This window comes from Lathyrus oleraceus, chromosome 6, assembly GCF_024323335.1.
Source record: "Lathyrus oleraceus cultivar Zhongwan6 chromosome 6, CAAS_Psat_ZW6_1.0, whole genome shotgun sequence".
NCBI classification, from domain to species: domain Eukaryota; kingdom Viridiplantae; phylum Streptophyta; class Magnoliopsida; order Fabales; family Fabaceae; genus Lathyrus; species Lathyrus oleraceus.
In genome coordinates this window covers 225,104,566-225,122,498 of record NC_066584.1, presented here as the reverse complement: position 1 = coordinate 225,122,498, position 17,933 = coordinate 225,104,566, and the positions used below count along the sequence as shown (strand labels likewise).

General features: G+C 41.1%; 1 non-coding gene across 1 annotated transcript; it reads left to right on the top strand.

The window, feature by feature from the left end:
- Positions 1-16,821: 16,821 nt before the first annotated feature.
- LOC127099892 (small nucleolar RNA R71) lies at positions 16,822-16,928 on the top strand. Its single transcript, XR_007794355.1, has one exon. It is a non-coding gene; the product is annotated as a small nucleolar RNA R71 (small nucleolar RNA).
- Positions 16,929-17,933: the final 1,005 nt, after the last annotated feature.

Here is a 17,933-nt window from a genome sequence, read left to right as displayed (position 1 = left end):
GAATGAATCCATTAAACTCCATTGTGTAGCTCTTGTAATGTGACGAAGAAGATGAAGTGGGCTTGTAAAAAGGTTGGATTTTTATGAGATTCGACGGATGAAAATTAAAATGGAAATCGGGAAAATGATTTGTATGGTGTGAGGATGAGAAAGGTGGGAGCTTTTGTGGGTTCAACGACGTTTTTGCAAGGTGGAAAAATGGGTTTTGAAGGTTGTAAGGTGTGAAAATGGTGAAGAAAGGGAGTCTTCCCCGAGCTTATACAGACGCTGTGGCGGGCGCCACAAGGCAAAATTTGGCTGGGCCGGATTTTGGTCCTTTGGCTTGGGCTTCTCGTTGTCTTTTTGGTTGGGGGGTCCGGATAGCGTTTGTCTTGTAATTCCTATTGACATAAGGCTTGCATAATTTTTATAAAAAACAAAATTTAAAACATTAGACTAGAAAAATTAATTAAACAACTATAATAAAAAATAAAATAAACAAACATAAAAAACACACACACACACACACATATATATATATATATATATATATATATATATATATATATATATATATATATATATATATATATATATATATATATATACAAATGTAGAAATATCAATGTGCTGACATAGTTAATAAAATATCCCAAATGCAATGATATAAAATAAGTTATGTAAATGCGAAAAATATAAGCATAAAAAGAGATAAAATAAAATAAAATGGTAAGATCATATAGTATGGGGTTCGTCTTCCTGAGTAGATCCACGGAGCATGGCTACCTCCTGCCTAAGTTCTGCGATCTCCTGGTATAAACAGTCGGCCTCGATAGCGTGTTTGAGATCAGATACTCCCATCTGTAAGGTAAGGTCAGCCACCTCCTGTCTAAGCCCGACAATCTCTCGACGACACTCTACGATCTGGGTGCGGATGTCTGGAGTCTGCAATGATAAATTGTTAGAGAATACAATGATTCTGGGCGAAGGTGGGATAGGCATATACTCAGCAATAGGTGGTGATCTCGGCTCCTCGATAGTCTCTCCCTGGCCCTCCAAGGCATAACTCCAGTTCGCTGGATCATGCACACTAATCATCATAGGATCAGGTAGTGTAAAATAATGAATTGCCTCGTTGTCGACTAGTAATCTGAATTGACATGGGTGGAAGGAGGCTCTCCTCATCAACCCTCTAGTCAAACAAAAATCGATATCCATGGTAGTGTACCCACAGTAGGTCCGGAGATGTAACAGCTTGCGAGATAGACCTAAAGCGATAGCAATCTGTGTGATGATCCCTCCTACATGAATAACTCCTTCGGTCGATCTGGAAACACCGTTGAGGCCACATAACAGAAAGTTCCCACATGCTACTGGTCGAGACTAGGATGCACAAAATAGTAGGAAGATCTCCTCTTCACTCAGTAATGTCTCAGCATCCGGTCTTCCTAGGAAGGAATGTGCCAATATCATCTGGAAGTATCTAAAACCAGGGTTATGTATAGCCTGAGACAACTGCGTTGAAGGATCCTAGCTCCCTCCACCTGATATATCACTCCAGAACTTTTCCACCTCCTTACTCAAAAAGTATCCCATAGGTGTCTCGGGGATAGCATCAGGAGTGGTCTGGAAACCCAATAGGTCACCGAACTCTTTCTGGCTGAAAGAGTACTCAACTCCAAAGAGCCTGAAAGCAGCATACCCATCCGGTCCAGAGTATGGGTCATAATATAATGAACTGAGGAACTCCAATGTCAAGTTCCTGTAGATGTTACTCAGGTCGTCAGCGAACTCGTCCCAATGGAGCTGGTGGCTCAGAAATCGGATACTCGGCTCGATACCCAAGGCTTCCATGCAGTGCTGATCTGGATAACGTGTGGGCGCCATAGGGCGCTGATAAAGAGCGATGTAGCGCTCTCTCTGAGCATCATCTCCATAGGCTACGTGTGTCATACCCCAAAATTTGCCCGTTAATCTTGCCGGCTTATTTTCAAGACCCTCCGACTTATTTTGCAAGGCATTGACATTAAAGGAATAAAAGCCCAGCTCGCAACAGGCCCAATCCAAAAATGGCCCAAAATAGCTTGCTCGCTAGGCGAGCAAGTCCTTCGCCTAGCGAACACTTCATCATGACACTCGCCCAGCGAAGCATCAGATCCAGTAAAAGCCCAAAATGGCTTGCTCGCTAGGCGAGCAATTCCTTCGCCTAGCGAAGCTTGCGTATATCAAAAGTTTTGGACCTCATTCTGAGCCCATTAGGTCACCACTACCACTATAAATACCAGCTTTTCAGCCACGAAAATGGACACAAACGGAAAACGGAGGAAGACGGACGAAAACCCTGGCACAGAAACCCTGGAGGCTACTTTAGAGAGTTCCGAGTGAAGAAACCCTGAAGGTCGCTCCTCCGCTCCGAAGCTACCGCCGCCCAACTCCATCTGATACCAAAAGCGATCAGTCTCTTCAACATAGCAGCTTAGTTGCAAGCAGGTTTGCGCATCACTATTGTTTTATGCTTTTAATCGGTAATCTCTATATACATAAAGCATCATGATTGAAGTTTCGAATACGTAGTTTGATTTCACATGCGAATTTAAATACGCTTGCATATCATGAATGTTTGTCCATGCTATTCCTGTAATCAAATGCCATAAAAGTTCAGGTTTTCGGAGGTCATGCTGCTGTCAAACTCCAAACCCGTGGCCGCTCGCTAGCACATCGCTAAGCGAGCCTGCAGCGAGCATTCGCTGAGCCTTCGCTAGGCGAAGCAGAGGCGAACGGGACAGTGGCGGCTTTGTTTCTTTTCTATTATGCCTTATGTCTATCTAACCAAGACTTATTATAATTCTGCATCATTTGGCCTGAGATTATGACTGTTATGTTGTAGTGCAATTTTCAATTATACGTTACTTTGATGCTCTAACCCGTGTGCTGAATTGTGTAAAGGTTTACATATTCCCGAGGAAATTGCCGGCTAGGTATTCCACTTTATGTGTGGGATACCCTTATGGAGATTCACCCTGAATTACTCAATTGAGTTTAATGTATTAATTTCATGGTGAAGATCCACCCTAATGGCTTAATTGATCTTAATGTACTGATTTTAATATGGACCTAATTACTTAATCGGCTACGGCTATCTAATTAATTGTAAAACTTTGCCTTTTAATATGCGATCTTGGACCTCTCTTTTGTTACCCTACGATTACGGTATTATGGTCATGTCCCGCGAATGTGGGGATGCACTTAGCAAAGACCCTTCGGTTAAATCATCATAGTCCCTCGGATGTTGCCTTCGAAAATACGATTTTGTCCCTCGATGACCCTTCGGTGTAGCCTACGGTTAACTGATGATAGTCCCTTCGAATGCTAAGGTATCCTCACAACTGTTGCCTTCAATGACCAATCGATGACCCTACGATGTCCCTTTACATCCAAAGGATAAAACTACTTACTTCTCAATAGTAAGGACAGTTTTACCCTCATAAGGATAGGAAATGCCCGGAAAGACCTCGGACAGGTATAACCCTTAATTGCTCATTCATAACCACTTTCAAAACAACTTCCAAAACTAAACAACTTCCCTTTTCAAAACAACTTTCAAAACTAAACGAGATAACCACTTTGTATACATTCATACAAGAATCATTACAAAGTTAAATTCTCCTTTTCAAAATATTTTCTACACATTTTTCAAACACTTGTTCAAACGAGAAAAACATAAATGATTGAGCAATTAAGAGCCCATGGATAACCATGGATACAAAGGGTGCTAACACCTTCCCTTTGTATAATGTACCTCCCGAACCTAAGAATCTAAATTAAGGTCTTTCCTGTTCTTTTCCACCTTTCCTTATTGGATAAAAGAAAAGTCGGTGGCGACTCTTGCTAACCGCGACATTGCGATTAAAAACACATTAAAGTCAGTTCACCGTATGACAGAACTGGCGACTTTGCTAGGGATAACATAAAAGAGAGGTCACCTTAAAAAAATCATTTATGTTTTCAAATTGTTCCTTCTTTTAAGGGAATTTTGAGTGAAAGATCCTACACCCGGATCTAGTGTACCTTAGGTAAGTAGCAATAGATCATCGCGACTATCCGGCGTATACTGGAATGGTTAAAATGATGGCTACGGTTAATGTGACACTTTGGATGTCCTGATGTTCCTCATGTTTACTTGAGGAAAAATTTGGCATTCGCGTGGTGTCATCAAAGCATTAACCAGACCTTTAGAACCCTAATTGACTCATCCTAGCCATTAGAAAGTAGTGAGATAACTGACTTCGGTTCCGACTGGGGTTGGTTGAGACTCGATACTACACTCTTTGAGATTGGACTTTAGGGAAGCTTTGGTCAACCACTTGGCGTTGCACTGAAGTGGACTTAAAGAAAGGTCGATGATCTGAGATCCTTCTAGAACCCGGTTACTATTCTAGGACAGGTTGAACCAACCAAACTTCAGTGGGGAGGGTACTTACCTCTGGAACTCATGCAAGCCTTAAAACCTAAGAATGATGGTTGTGTGACTTGCCTGTGCTTGTTGTTTACTTAACATCATAACATCATAACATCATAACATCATAGCATCATAACATCATAACATCATGGCATGGTACTAACCATTTCGAGGACTTAGGGATTTAACTTTGCTCTGTTTTGTTAAAAAAAAAAAAAAAAAAAAAAAACAAAAGTCCTTTTTTTGTTGGTTTACGTAAAGTTAAATTCCAAAAGTCCTTGAAAACATTTCATACATTGCATAGCATAACATTGCATAGCAGGCGTTCTAAAGGGATCAATGTTCTCACGGTTTTTCATGCAAGCAGAAAAATGGACCTCGGACAGACTGTCAAAGATCTCCATGCTCAGAATGCTCAACTCCAGGAGATGATCTTGAACTTATCCAAGGGGCAGGGAGAACTGAAGGCTCTCTTGCTCGAGAAGAAAAAAGACAAGAAATCTGTGAGGCACATTAACCCGGGAAGAAGGCAGTTTACGAAGATCAATATGACTTTAGCACAAGCACTGCAGGGTATGCTAAAAACAAATTTAATTACCCTCAGAGATCCTCCTGCAAAACCCAACACTACTTCTCCTAGTTATAATCCCGACGCCAGGTGTGCGTATCACTTCGATAGCCCCGGGCATAATACGAACGATTGTTGGTCGTTGAAGAATAAAATTCAGGATATGATCGACGCCGGAGAATTTGAATCGGATCCGCCTGAGACTCCTAAGGTCATCACTGCTCCTCTGCCTAATCATGACAAAACTCTTAATGCTATAGAGGATGCCGACAGCGATTGCGACCTGGATAGCTGGGTCTACCCAACAATTGGTGACGGACTCAATAATTGGAAGGCTGAAGACACTATCCCGATTTCCTTTAGTCGGGAGTAATTGTTATTGCTATTTTAGTATTTCAAAAGCATTGTGTCTATACCCGGGGCACAGTAGCTAATTTGTTAAGGGTTTTGTCATTTCATAAGCATATTCATATTCAATAAATCAATGGACTTTTTGCATTCAAATATTGCGCTCTTTATATTTCCTGTCATTTTTCAAACAAGCTATGTTTCTTGCACACACTCACGCAACAATTTGCCGATCCATATCCACTCTGGATCCTGTTGGTAATGACTCTGCTACTGTTCATTATGACTTTGAAAATCCGATCTACCAAGCCGAGGATGGAAGCGAGGAAGATTGTGAAGTCCCTGGAGAACTTGCCCGACTACTGCAAGAAGAAAAGACCATACAGCCGCAAGAGGAATCCATTGAAATTACAAATCTGGGTACTGAAATAGACAAGAAAGAGGTCAGAGGTTTCTTGGGACACTTGAATTACATTGCCCAATTCATTCCACACTTGACTGCTACCTGCAAACCCATCTTCAAATTACTAAAATCAAGAGATGGTACGGAATGATGAACGACGAAATCAAGAAATATCTCCAAGAACCTCCAATTCTGATGTTACCCGTTGAAGGAAGACCTCTAATCATGTATTTGACCGTGTTAGAAAGTTCAATGAGGTGTGTTGGAGCAACATGACGAGTCTGGTCGAAAAGAGCATGTCATACACTGCCTTAGCAAAAGGTACCGACTGTGAAACAAGATACTCACAGCTCGAGAAAGCTTGCTGTGCTTTGGCTTAGGCTGCTCGCCGACTAAGACAGTATATGTTGAATCATACCACTTTATTGACTTCTAAGATGAATTCTATCAAATATCTATTTGAGAAACCTGCTGTCTCCTGAAAGAGTTATCACTGATAATGGTACTGAGTTGAACTCTACACGCAGTTCAAAATAAAGCACCATGACTCTTCTCCGTACCGGCCAAAGACGAACGGCGCCGTGGAGACTGCTAACCATATCAAAAAGATCATACAAAAGATAACAGTAACATACAAAGACTGGCATGAGATGTTACCGTTTGCCCTCCATGGTTATCGCGCCTCAATACGCACTTCGACAGGGGCAACTCCTTTCTCTTTAGTCTACGGAATGGAAGCCGTCTTACCAGTGGAAGTTCAGACTCCCTCTCTAAGAATCATGAAAGAGGTGGGTTTAGACGAGGATGAATGGATTCAGACTCGACTCGATCAGATTGATGAGAAGGGACTTGCGGCTGTTTGTCATGGGCAGATATATCAGAAGCGCATGACCCAAGCATTTAACAAAAAGGTCAAGAGACAGGTGTACCAACTTGGCGCCTTGATGATCAAGCGTATCATCCTACCACAGGGTGGTCCCAGAGGCAAATGGACTCCCACATACGAAGGGCCATTTGTAGTTAAGAAGGTATTCTCTGGTGGAGCCATGATGCTTGCTACAACGGATGGCGAAGAGTTCCCGCATCCTGTGAACGCTGACATAGTTAAAAAATACTATGCATAAAAGAGACCCGCTAAGTCGACGTATCTAGGCAAAAGTAAGGGCATCCCGGCGAACCAAAAGGATTCGGGCAAAATTAGGAATAAACATATAAAGACGTACACCCGGCAAGTCGAATACCTGAAAAGGCGGCTTGGGCAAAAGGGGGTATCCCGGTGGACTGAAAACCTGAAAAGGCGGTCCAGGCAAAAATTAGGGATTAAAGCGTATGACTATGTCCCGCTCTCTGTCAGCTTCAACCAGGTTCCAAGGAATGAACAAGCCAATCACTTCTATCCGACAGCAAGGTGATGAGATTGCTTGAAGACATAATGACAGTAGTGGAATTAAAATCAATAGGACTTTTTCCGCATAGCTTTCTCTTTGTTTGCCTGACAATTTCCTCTTTCTAGGATTTTTGTCTCCCTGTACACGAATTGCCTGTTTACAGGCCCTCTCTCAAAATCAATACAATTTCATTTCCAAAAAGATGCTTTTGTTTTTACTTTTCAGTTTTGTTTGCATAAACGTCCATTGATTTAATTTGAATTGATTTACGCATTTGAATATGATCAATGTTTACAAAAATACATGCCTAAAATAGAAATAGCGATTACTACAAGACTTCAGGACCAAGGAGAAGGTCTAACCATGCTTTCCAATGAATCCGTTGCTAATTCGATTCCCCGGCAACATCAGTTATTCCCCAGAAGAAATTGGCATCACTAGACTGGTCATCTCTTCTAGCCCCAGCCAGGCTCTGTTGAATATCTCTGCCATCAGATAAAAGTCAAAAACCCCTAGCTAAGGAAGGGTCATCAATACAAATATCTCCGACCAGAAGAATGAGATTTATTTTCCCAGTAGAGTCCCCTGGAAGAACGTTTCAGACACATAGTGCATTCATTACATCATTTCACATCACATACCTACATACAATTTTCATTCCGCATCATATACATTACATCATTTCATAACATATACATGTGTACAATGCTCTCATTTATCCCAGACGCATAATTCACTCATTACATCATTTCACAGCACACGCATGCATACAACCTTTGCATCTCATGCATCATGACATGGCATGAAGCTAACTTTATTTTTCAGGTCAATTATCCTCCTGACACAGTCAAAACAAAGGTCCATTTAGACGGGCATCTTTATCTATTACATTCAAGATTTAACTATATCCCTCAGATACTGCCTAGCGTACGGTATATTCTGAGGTGCAGTCTGGCGTACGACTACTCTCTTCTTCAGATACATCTTTCAGATATACTCCGTGTCAACATTCATTCTGACATCCTCCCAACGATGGCATCTATAAGCTCATCCCAGACATTTATTGCAAATACAACATATACAAATACTAGCAGATATAGCCTAGCGTACGGTTCATTCTGATTCAGCTCAACATATGACTCCTTCAACTCAGATACGATCTAGCGTACGATCCATTCTGACCTTCAACAACTCAGATACGATCTAGCGTACGATCCATTCTAACCTTCAACCACTCAAATACAGTCTAATGTACGACCAAGTTAGACCTTCAAGTCCTCAGATTCTGCTCAGTGACAGTCTAATGTACGACCAAGTTAGACCTTCAAGTCCTCAGATTCTGCTCAGTGACAGTCTAATGTACGACCAAGTTAGACCTTCGAGTCCTCAGATTCTGCTCAGTGACAGTCTAATGTACGACCAAGTTAGACCTTCGAGTCCTCAGATTCTGCTCAGTGACAGTCTAATGTACGACCAAGTTAGACCTTCAAGTCCTCAGATTCTGCTCAGTGACAGTCTAATGTATGACCAAGTTAGACCTTTAAGTCATCAGATGCTGCTCAAATACAGTCTAATGTACGACCAAGTTAGACCTTCAAGTCATCAGATGCTGTTCAGATACAGTCTAATGTACGACCAAGTTAGACCTTCATCTGCTCAGATGCTACCTAGTGACAGGTACATTTCTGAATTGTAGTCTAGTGTACGACTACCCCTTTTATAAGCAGATTCAGCCTAATGGACGGCTCATTCTGCTCAGATACAGTCTAATGTACGACCAAGTTAGACCTTCATCTGCTCAGATGCTACCTAGTGACAGGTACATTTCTGAATTGTAGTCTAGTGTACGACTACCCCTTTTATAAGCAGATTCAGCCTAATGGACGGCTCATTCTGCTCAGATACAGTCTAATGTACGACCAAGTTAGACCTTCATCTGCTCAGATGCTACCTAGTGACAGGTACATTTCTGAATTATAGTCTAGTGTACGACTACCCCTTTTATAAGCAGATTCAGCCTAATGGACGGCTCATTCTGCTCAGATACAGTCTAATGTACGACCAAGTTAGACCTTCATCTGCTCAGATGCTACCTAGTGACAGGTACATTTCTGAATTGTAGTCTAGTGTACGACTACCCCTTTTATAAGCAGATTCATCCTAATGGACGGCTCATTCTGCTCAGATACAGTCTAATGTACGACCAAGTTAGACCTTCGTCTGCTCAGATGCTACCTAGTGTACGGTATATTTCTGAAGTGTAGTCTAGCATATGACTACCCCCTTTTCGTCAGATACAGCCTAACAGACGGCCCATCCTGCAACTCAGATATGATCTAGCGTATGATCCATTCTGATCCCTTATCCCCAGCGGTATATAACACACTCCGACTCCCCGGCGAAGTCGACAGTCTAATGGATGACTCACCATACGGTCTAGCGTATGACCCGGTATGACACCCATGTCTTCAGATATCGTCTAACGTACGACACAATCTGGAGCCCTCATCATCAAACTACCTGGATGGCATCTTTAAGCCCATCTCCATCGAGACTAATTGACAAGCGCAAATTTTTGGGGCATTCTAGTGTTCAATAATCTTTCACCTCCAGACCACGAACGGCACATACCATTCTACTCTCTCGGTTCAAGAGTATTGAACAGGGGCAGCTGTCATACCCCAAAATTTGCCCGTTAATCTTGCCGGCTTATTTTCAAGACCCTCCGACTTATTTTGCAAGGCATTGACATTAAAGGAATAAAAGCCCAGCTCGCAACAGGCCCAATCCAAAAATGGCCCAAAATAGCTTGCTCGCTAGGCGAGCAATTCCTTCGCCTAGCGAACACTTCATCATGACACTCGCCCAGCGAAGCATCAGATCCAGTAAAAGCCCAAAATGGCTTGCTCGCTAGGCGAGCAATTCCTTCGCCTAGCGAAGCTTGCGTATATCAAAAGTTTTGGACCTCATTCTGAGCCCATTAGGTCACCACTACCACTATAAATACCAGCTTTTCAGCCACGAAAATGGACACAAACGGAAAACGGAGGAAGACGGACGAAAACCCTGGCACAGAAACCCTGGAGGCTACTTTAGAGAGTTCCGAGTGAAGAAACCCTGAAGGCCGCTCCTCCGCTCCGAAGCTACCGCCGCCCAACTCCATCCGATACCAAAAGCGATCAGTCTCTTCAACATAGCAGCTTAGTTGCAAGCAAGTTTGCGCATCACTATTGTTTTATGCTTTTAATCGGTAATCTCTATATACATAAAGCATCATGATTGAAGTTTCGAATACGTAGTTTGATTTCACATGCGAATTTAAATACGCTTGCATATCATGAATGTTTGTCCATGCTATTCCTGTAATCAAATGCCATAAAAGTTCAGGTTTTCGGAGGTCATGCTGCTGTCAAACTCCAAACCCGTGGCCGCTCGCTAGCACATCGCTAAGCGAGCCTGCAACGAGCATTCGCTGAGCCTTCGCTAGGCGAAGCAGAGGCGAACGGGACAGTGGCGGCTTTGTTTCTTTTCTATTATGCCTTATGTCTATCTAACCAAGACTTATTATAATTCTGCATCATTTGGCCTGAGATTATGACTGTTATGTTGTAGTGCAATTTTCAATTATACGTTACTTTGATGCTCTAACCCGTGTGCTGAATTGTGTAAAGGTTTACATATTCCCGAGGAAATTGCTGGCTAGGTATTCCACTTTATGTGTGGGATACCCTTATGGAGATTCACCCTGAATTACTCAATTGAGTTTAATGTATTAATTTCATGGTGAAGATCCACCCTAATGGCTTAATTGATCTTAATGTACTGATTTTAATATGGACCTAATTACTTAATCGGCTACGGCTATCTAATTAATTGTAAAACTTTGCCTTTTAATATGCGATCTTGGACCTCTCTTTTGTTACCCTACGATTACGGTATTATGGTCATGTCCCGCGAATGTGGGGATGCACTTAGCAAAGACCCTTCGGTTAAATCATCATAGTCCCTCGGATGTTGCCTTCGAAAATACGATTTTGTCCCTCGATGACCCTTCGGTGTAGCCTACGGTTAACTGATGATAGTCCCTTCGAATGCTAAGGTATCCTCACAATTGTTGCCTTCAATGACCAATCGATGACCCTACGATGTCCCTTTACATCCAAAGGATAAAACTACTTACTTCTCAATAGTAAGGACAGTTTTACCCTCATAAGGATAGGAAATGCCCGGAAAGACCTCGGACAGGTATAACCCTTAATTGCTCATTCATAACCACTTTCAAAACAACTTCCAAAACTAAACAACTTCCCTTTTCAAAACAACTTTCAAAACTAAACGAGATAACCACTTTGTATACATTCATACAAGAATCATTACAAAGTTAAATTCTCCTTTTCAAAATATTTTCTACACATTTTTCAAACACTTGTTCAAACGAGAAAAACATAAATGATTGAGCAATTAAGAGCCCATGGATAACCATGGATACAAAGGGTGCTAACACCTTCCCTTTGTATAATGTACCTCCCGAACCTAAGAATCTAAATTAAGGTCTTTCCTGTTCTTTTCCACCTTTCCTTATTGGATAAAAAAAAAGTCGGTGGCGACTCTTGCTAACCGCGACATTGCGATTAAAAACACATTAAAGTCAGTTCACCGTATGACAACGTGCATATCGTCGAAATCCCGCATCCTGTAAAAGTTAGGAAAAGGGTCCTAAAAATACAAACCATTCAAATATTTAGTCTCGGTGAAAATAAAAATAAAAATAAAATAAAATAAAATAATATGCGAAAAAGTAAAATGAAAAACCATGGGTTGCCTCCCACGCAGCGCTTGTTTAACGTTATTAGCTTGACGATCAGAATTTATACACCTGTAGTAGTAGGAATCGGTGGATCAATCAGAGTGTGGCTTGAGTAGTATGCTGGAATGTCTCCTCCTTCGTAGAGCTTCAGTCTTTGTCCATTTACAATGAATGGACTACAGGTTCTGTTCTTGATTTCTACGGCTCCGGATCTCAGAATCTTTGATACTTCGAAAGGGCCAGTCCATCTTGAGCGTAGCTTCCCAGGGAAGAGTTGTAACCTAGAGTTGAAAAGGAGAACATAGACGCCTATATCGAAGTTTTTCTTTATTATTCTTTTGTCGTGCCAGGCTTTTGTTCTCTCTTTGTATATTTTTGCATTCTCGTAGGCAAATTGCCTAAGTTCTTCTAGTTTATGAATGTCAAGGATACGCTTTTCTTCGGCGGTCAGGTAGTCTAAATTCAAAGTTTTAATGGCCCAATAAGCCTTATGCTCTAACTCGAAAGGTAAGTGACAGGATTTACCATAAACTAGTTGGTAGGGAGTTGTTCCTATAGGGGTTTTGAAAGCGGTTCGGTAGGCCCATAATGCTTCTTGAAGCTTCTAAGACCAGTCTCTCCTAGAGATAGAAACGGTTTTCTCTAGGGTTTGTTTTATCTCCCTATTCGATACTTCTACTTGGCCACTAGTTTGTGGATGGTACGGTGTTGCTACTCTATGCCTAACTCCATATTTTCTTAAAAGTTTATCAAATATCCTCGATATGAAGTGTGATCCTCCATCGCTTATGACTAAACGTGGTGTTCCAAGTCTAGGGAAAATATAGTTTTTAAATAGCTTGATCACTACCCTAGTGTCGTTTGTGGGTGCAACTATAACTTCAATCCACTTAGACACGTAGTCTACGACTACTAAGATATACCTGTTTCCTAAGGATGGTGGGAAAGTTCCCATGAAATCTATACCCCATACATCGAAGAGTTCTAGTTCCTGAATGTTTCTTAGAGGCATTTCGTCACGCCTTGAAATGTTTCCAGTGTGTTGGCATCTGTCACATTTGACAATGCAAGCATAGACATCACGCCACATGGTAGGCCAGAATAGGCCAACTTGAAGAATCTTGGCGTATGTCTTAGAGGTGCTCGCATGTCCACCATAGGGTGCAGAGTGACAATGCTCTATTATACTATTTACCTCCTCTTCTGGAACGCAACGGCGAAAAATGCCATCTTTTCCCCTTTTGAAAAGGAGCGGTTCGTCCCAATAAAAGTTTCTCACATCGTGGAAGAATTTCTTCTTCCGGTGGTAGTCAATATCAGGGGGTACGATATCAACAACTAGGTAATTAACAAAGTCTGCATACCACGGTACGTTACTTATTGCTAAGGAATTTTGGAAGTGCTCATGAGGGCCTAGGTTATCATCTTCAATGGTTTCTAGTCTAGCTATCAATCTATCATAGGTGAAATCATCATTTATGGGTACTAAATATGGTTTTAGATGTTCTAGCCTGGAGAGGTGATCAGCTACTACATTTTCATTGCCTTTTTTATCTCTTATATCTAAATCAAACTCTTGTAGTAATAGAAACCATCGGAGTAACCTGGGCTTGGCATCTTTTTTACTCAATAGATAACGAATGGCAGCATGATCGGTGTAAACTATAATTTTTGCTCCTACTAGATAAGATCTAAATTTGTCTATAGCGAAGACTACAACGAGTAATTCTTTTTCAGTTGTTGCGTAGTTAAGTTGGGCAGCGTCTAGGGTTCTACTGGCATAATATATTGCATGTAATTTTTTCTCTTTCCTTTGTCCTAGAACGGCTCCAACCGCATAATCACTAGCATCACACATTATCTCAAAAGGTTCTGACCAATCAGGTGGTTTCATAATGGGTGCAGATACTAATGCTTGCTTTAAAAGATTAAATGCGTCATTACATTTTCCATCGAAAATGAATTCAACATCTTTCATTAAAAGTCCAGTTAAAGGTTTACTTATTTTGGAGAAGTCCTTGATAAAACGCTGGTAGAATCCAGCGTGTCCAAGAAAGCTTCGGACTTCTCTGATAGTTTTGGGTGGTTTTAGGTTTTCTATAACTTCTATATTAGCTCTATCTACCTCTATACCTTTTTCAGAAACTATATGTCCTAAAACAATTCCTTCGGTCACCATGAAATGACACTTTTCCCAGTTTAGCACGAGGTTTACCTCCACGCATCTCTCCAGGATTTTCTCAAGGTTAGTAAGACAATTATGGAAATCAAATCCGCAAACCGAGAAATCATCCATAACACACTTCCATGATACCATCTAGGTAATCTGCAAAGATTGACATCATGCAGCGTTGAAAAGTAGCTAGGGCGTTACAGAGGCCGAACGACATTCGTCTGTAGGCAAAAGTTCCATAAGGGCATGTAAAGGTAGTTTTTTCTTGATCTTCGGGGTGGATAGGTATTTGGAAGAATCCAGAGTATCCATCTAGATAGCAGAAGTAAGAGTGTCTGGCTAGACGCTCCAACATCGGGTCTATAAATGGTAAAGGGAAATGATCCTTCCTGGTTGCTTTATTTAATTTTCTATAATCTATACACATCCGCCATCCTCTTTCTAACTGTTTTGCTACATGTTCGCCTTTATCGTTTTGTACGACTGTGATGTCTCCCTTTTTAGGTACTACATGCACATGGTCACCCACTTACTATCCGAGATCTGGTAGATTATACCTGCCTCAAGTAACTTAAGAACTTCCTTTTTAACAACATCACTCATTATATGGTTTATTCTTCTCTGATGTTCTCTAGAGGGTTTTGAATCTTCTTCGAGCTAAATCCGATGCATGCATACGGATGGGCTTATACCTTTTAGGTCAGAGATATTATATCCTAAGGCTGAGGGATATCTTCGTAAAACTTCTAAAAGTTGGTTCGTTTCCTCTTGGCTCAAGGTAGCACTGACTATAACTAGACGGTTCATCTCTTTATCGAGGAACTCATATCTCAGATTCTTAGGTAGTTCCTTAAGTTCTAAGGTTGGTTTCTTAGGGCACGGCATAAGATCTGGGGTAAGGGATAAACATTCATAAAGGTTATCATCGACGTAGGGCTTCTTAAAGTCATCATTCCAGTATGGGGGTTGATGGTAACTTAATTGTTTTTATGATTTCTTCTTGTTCTAATTCCCTAACGCATTCATCGATGATATCTATGGCATAATATGTGTCTCCCATCACAGGTGCCATAAGAAATTTCGAAAGTATAAATTTTATTTTCTCGTCACCTACCTCAAAGGTCAACTTTGCTCTCTTGACATCTATTATGACTCCTACAGTTGATAAGAATGGTCTACCTAGAAGGATTGGTATATCATTGTCCTCTTTGATGTCCATGACAGCGAAATCAATAGGGATACATAACTGACCTATCCTAACAGGGACATCTTCTAAAATGCCTATCGGATATTTAACAGATCTATCGGCTAACTGAAGTGACATCTTAGTGGGTTGTAATTCTCCTAAGTTTAACCTCTCACAAACCGCTAAAGGCATTAAGCTCACAATAGCTCCTAAGTCTAGAAAAGCTTTTTCTATGACATGACTACCCAAAAGACAAGGAATGGAGAAATTTCCAGGATCTTTATCTTTTTTGGCTAGTTTATTCTCGGAAATAACATTACATTCCAAGGGCTTCGGATCGCCAAGTCTACGTTTATTGGTAAGGATGTCTTTGAGAAACTTTGCATAAGAAGGTATTTGGGTGATGGCTTCCGTGAAAGGGATTTCTACATGAAGTTTTTCTATAACTTTAATAAATTTTTGATATTAGTTATTGATCTGGGTTTGTTTGAGTCTTTGCGGATATGGTATAGGTGGTTTATATGGCGGGGGTGGTACGTAAGTTTTATCTTTAGGTTTTTCTCCTTTTTCTCGACCTTCCTGTTTTTCAGATTCCTCTGGTTGCTTTACTTTGTCCGGAGGTTTGGTATATTCCTTAGAAGTTTCGGGTTCACTCAATCTTGTGTTTGGTGGCTCATCATGGCCGTTCCCACTTCGTAGGGTAATGGCATTGGCTTGTCCTCTCGGATTATGTTGAGGTTGTCTAGGGAACTGTCCTCCAGGTGTAGTCTGAGGGGCTTGGTTTAAAGCTACCTGAGAGATTTGGGTTTCAAGCATCTTGGTATGAGTAACTATTTGGTCAATCTTGGTTCCTAACTGAGTAATCAGTTCGTTAACATGAATGTTTTGGTTCATGAACTCCTTGTTTTGTTGGGTTTGAGCGGTGATAAAATTTTCCATAATTTTCTCAAGGCTCGGCTTTGGTGGTACAGGTTACATAGGTTGATTTGGTCTTGGGGCTTGATAAACAGGTTGTCTCGGAGGTGCATTATTTTGGATAGGGTTATTGTTCTTATAGGAGAAGTTCGGGTGATTCCTCCATCCAGGGTTATAGGTATTCGAATATGGGTTCCCTTGGGTGTAGTTCACTTGCTCAGAGTGGGTTTCGTTTAACAGACTGCATTCTGCAGATTGGTGTCCTTTGGTTCCATATATCTCACAATCCGACGAAATTGCGGCTGCAGTATTCGGGTTTATGCACATATGCTCGATCTTGAGGGCTAATGCGTCCATTTTAGCTTGCATCATGTCTATAGAGCTTAGTTCATGCACTCCTCCTTGGGCTTCCTTCTTCTCAATTGTCGCTCGTTCGACTCCCCATAATTGATGGTTTTGAGCCATATCTTCAATGAGGGCACTAGCTTCAGGATAGGGTTTGTTCATCAGTGCACCGCCTGCGACAGCGTCGATGGTCATCTTAGTGTTATAGTGAAGTCCATTATAGAAGGTTTGAATGATTAACCAATTTTCTAAACCATGATGTGGGCATGCTCGTAACAACTCTTTATATCTCTCCTAAGCTTCGAACAACGATTCTCCTTGGTTCTGGGTAAATCTAGTTATATGGTTTCGAAGAACAGCGGTTTTACTTGGGGGAAAGTATCTAGCAAGGAATACTCTTCTAAGGTTATCCCAAGTCGTAATGGAATTGGGTGGAAGGGAATCTAACCACGATAGGGCTTTATCTTTGAGGGAAAAAAGGAATAATCTTAAACGTATTGCCTCAGGAGAAGCTCCATTGGTTTTAAAAGTGTCTGCTAATTGGAGAAAGATTTTTAAATGTTGGTTTGGGTTCTCAGTAGCGAGACCTGCAAATTGTCTCTGTTGCACTAGTTGCAACAGGGAAGGTTTAAGTTCGAAATTATTAGCTGGGATGGTTGGGTTTACTATACTAGAACTAGGTTCTTCGTTGGATGGTTGGGCGAAGTCCTTAAGAGGTCTTTGGTTTTGATCTTCGGCCATAACTCTCCTAATTCTATGAAAGAATAAACGTGCGCGAGCATAACGTTCAGGTTCTGCTAGAGGGTATACTAAGCTTCCGGTGCTGCGAGCTTTTCGCATTGACCGACGGGAAATAACCTAAGTCTAAATGATATAACAACAGGGTAATGAAATTTGACGAAATTGGTCCCCGACAACGGCGCCAAAAACTTGATGCGTGCTTTTCGCAAGTATATGAACGCGTCAGACTAATATAAAAGATTGTCGAATCCATAGAGACCAAGTGTCAATCTATCGTTATCTATTGTTATGGTGTTTATCAAAGGCAATCAAAATAGGTGTTTTTAGAGTGTGCAATGAAAAGTAAAGTGTTGAATAAAGTTTAATTAATAAAGACAGGCTCGAATGTAATTCACATAATCAATTAATAATCCAAGTACTTGCTAATAGAACTACTTATGGGCAGTGTTTCCTAATTTGAAAATAACCAATTTAACAGGAACTGTCGCTTTCGCGTATTCATAACTGAGTTGTACTCCCTAATCAAACCCTCTTATTGTCACTTATAAAAAGGTGTGCACTGCGTTAGAGTAGTAAACCTATTTTTAAGAAATATAGTGTCTTGACTAAGTTGAAAAGTAT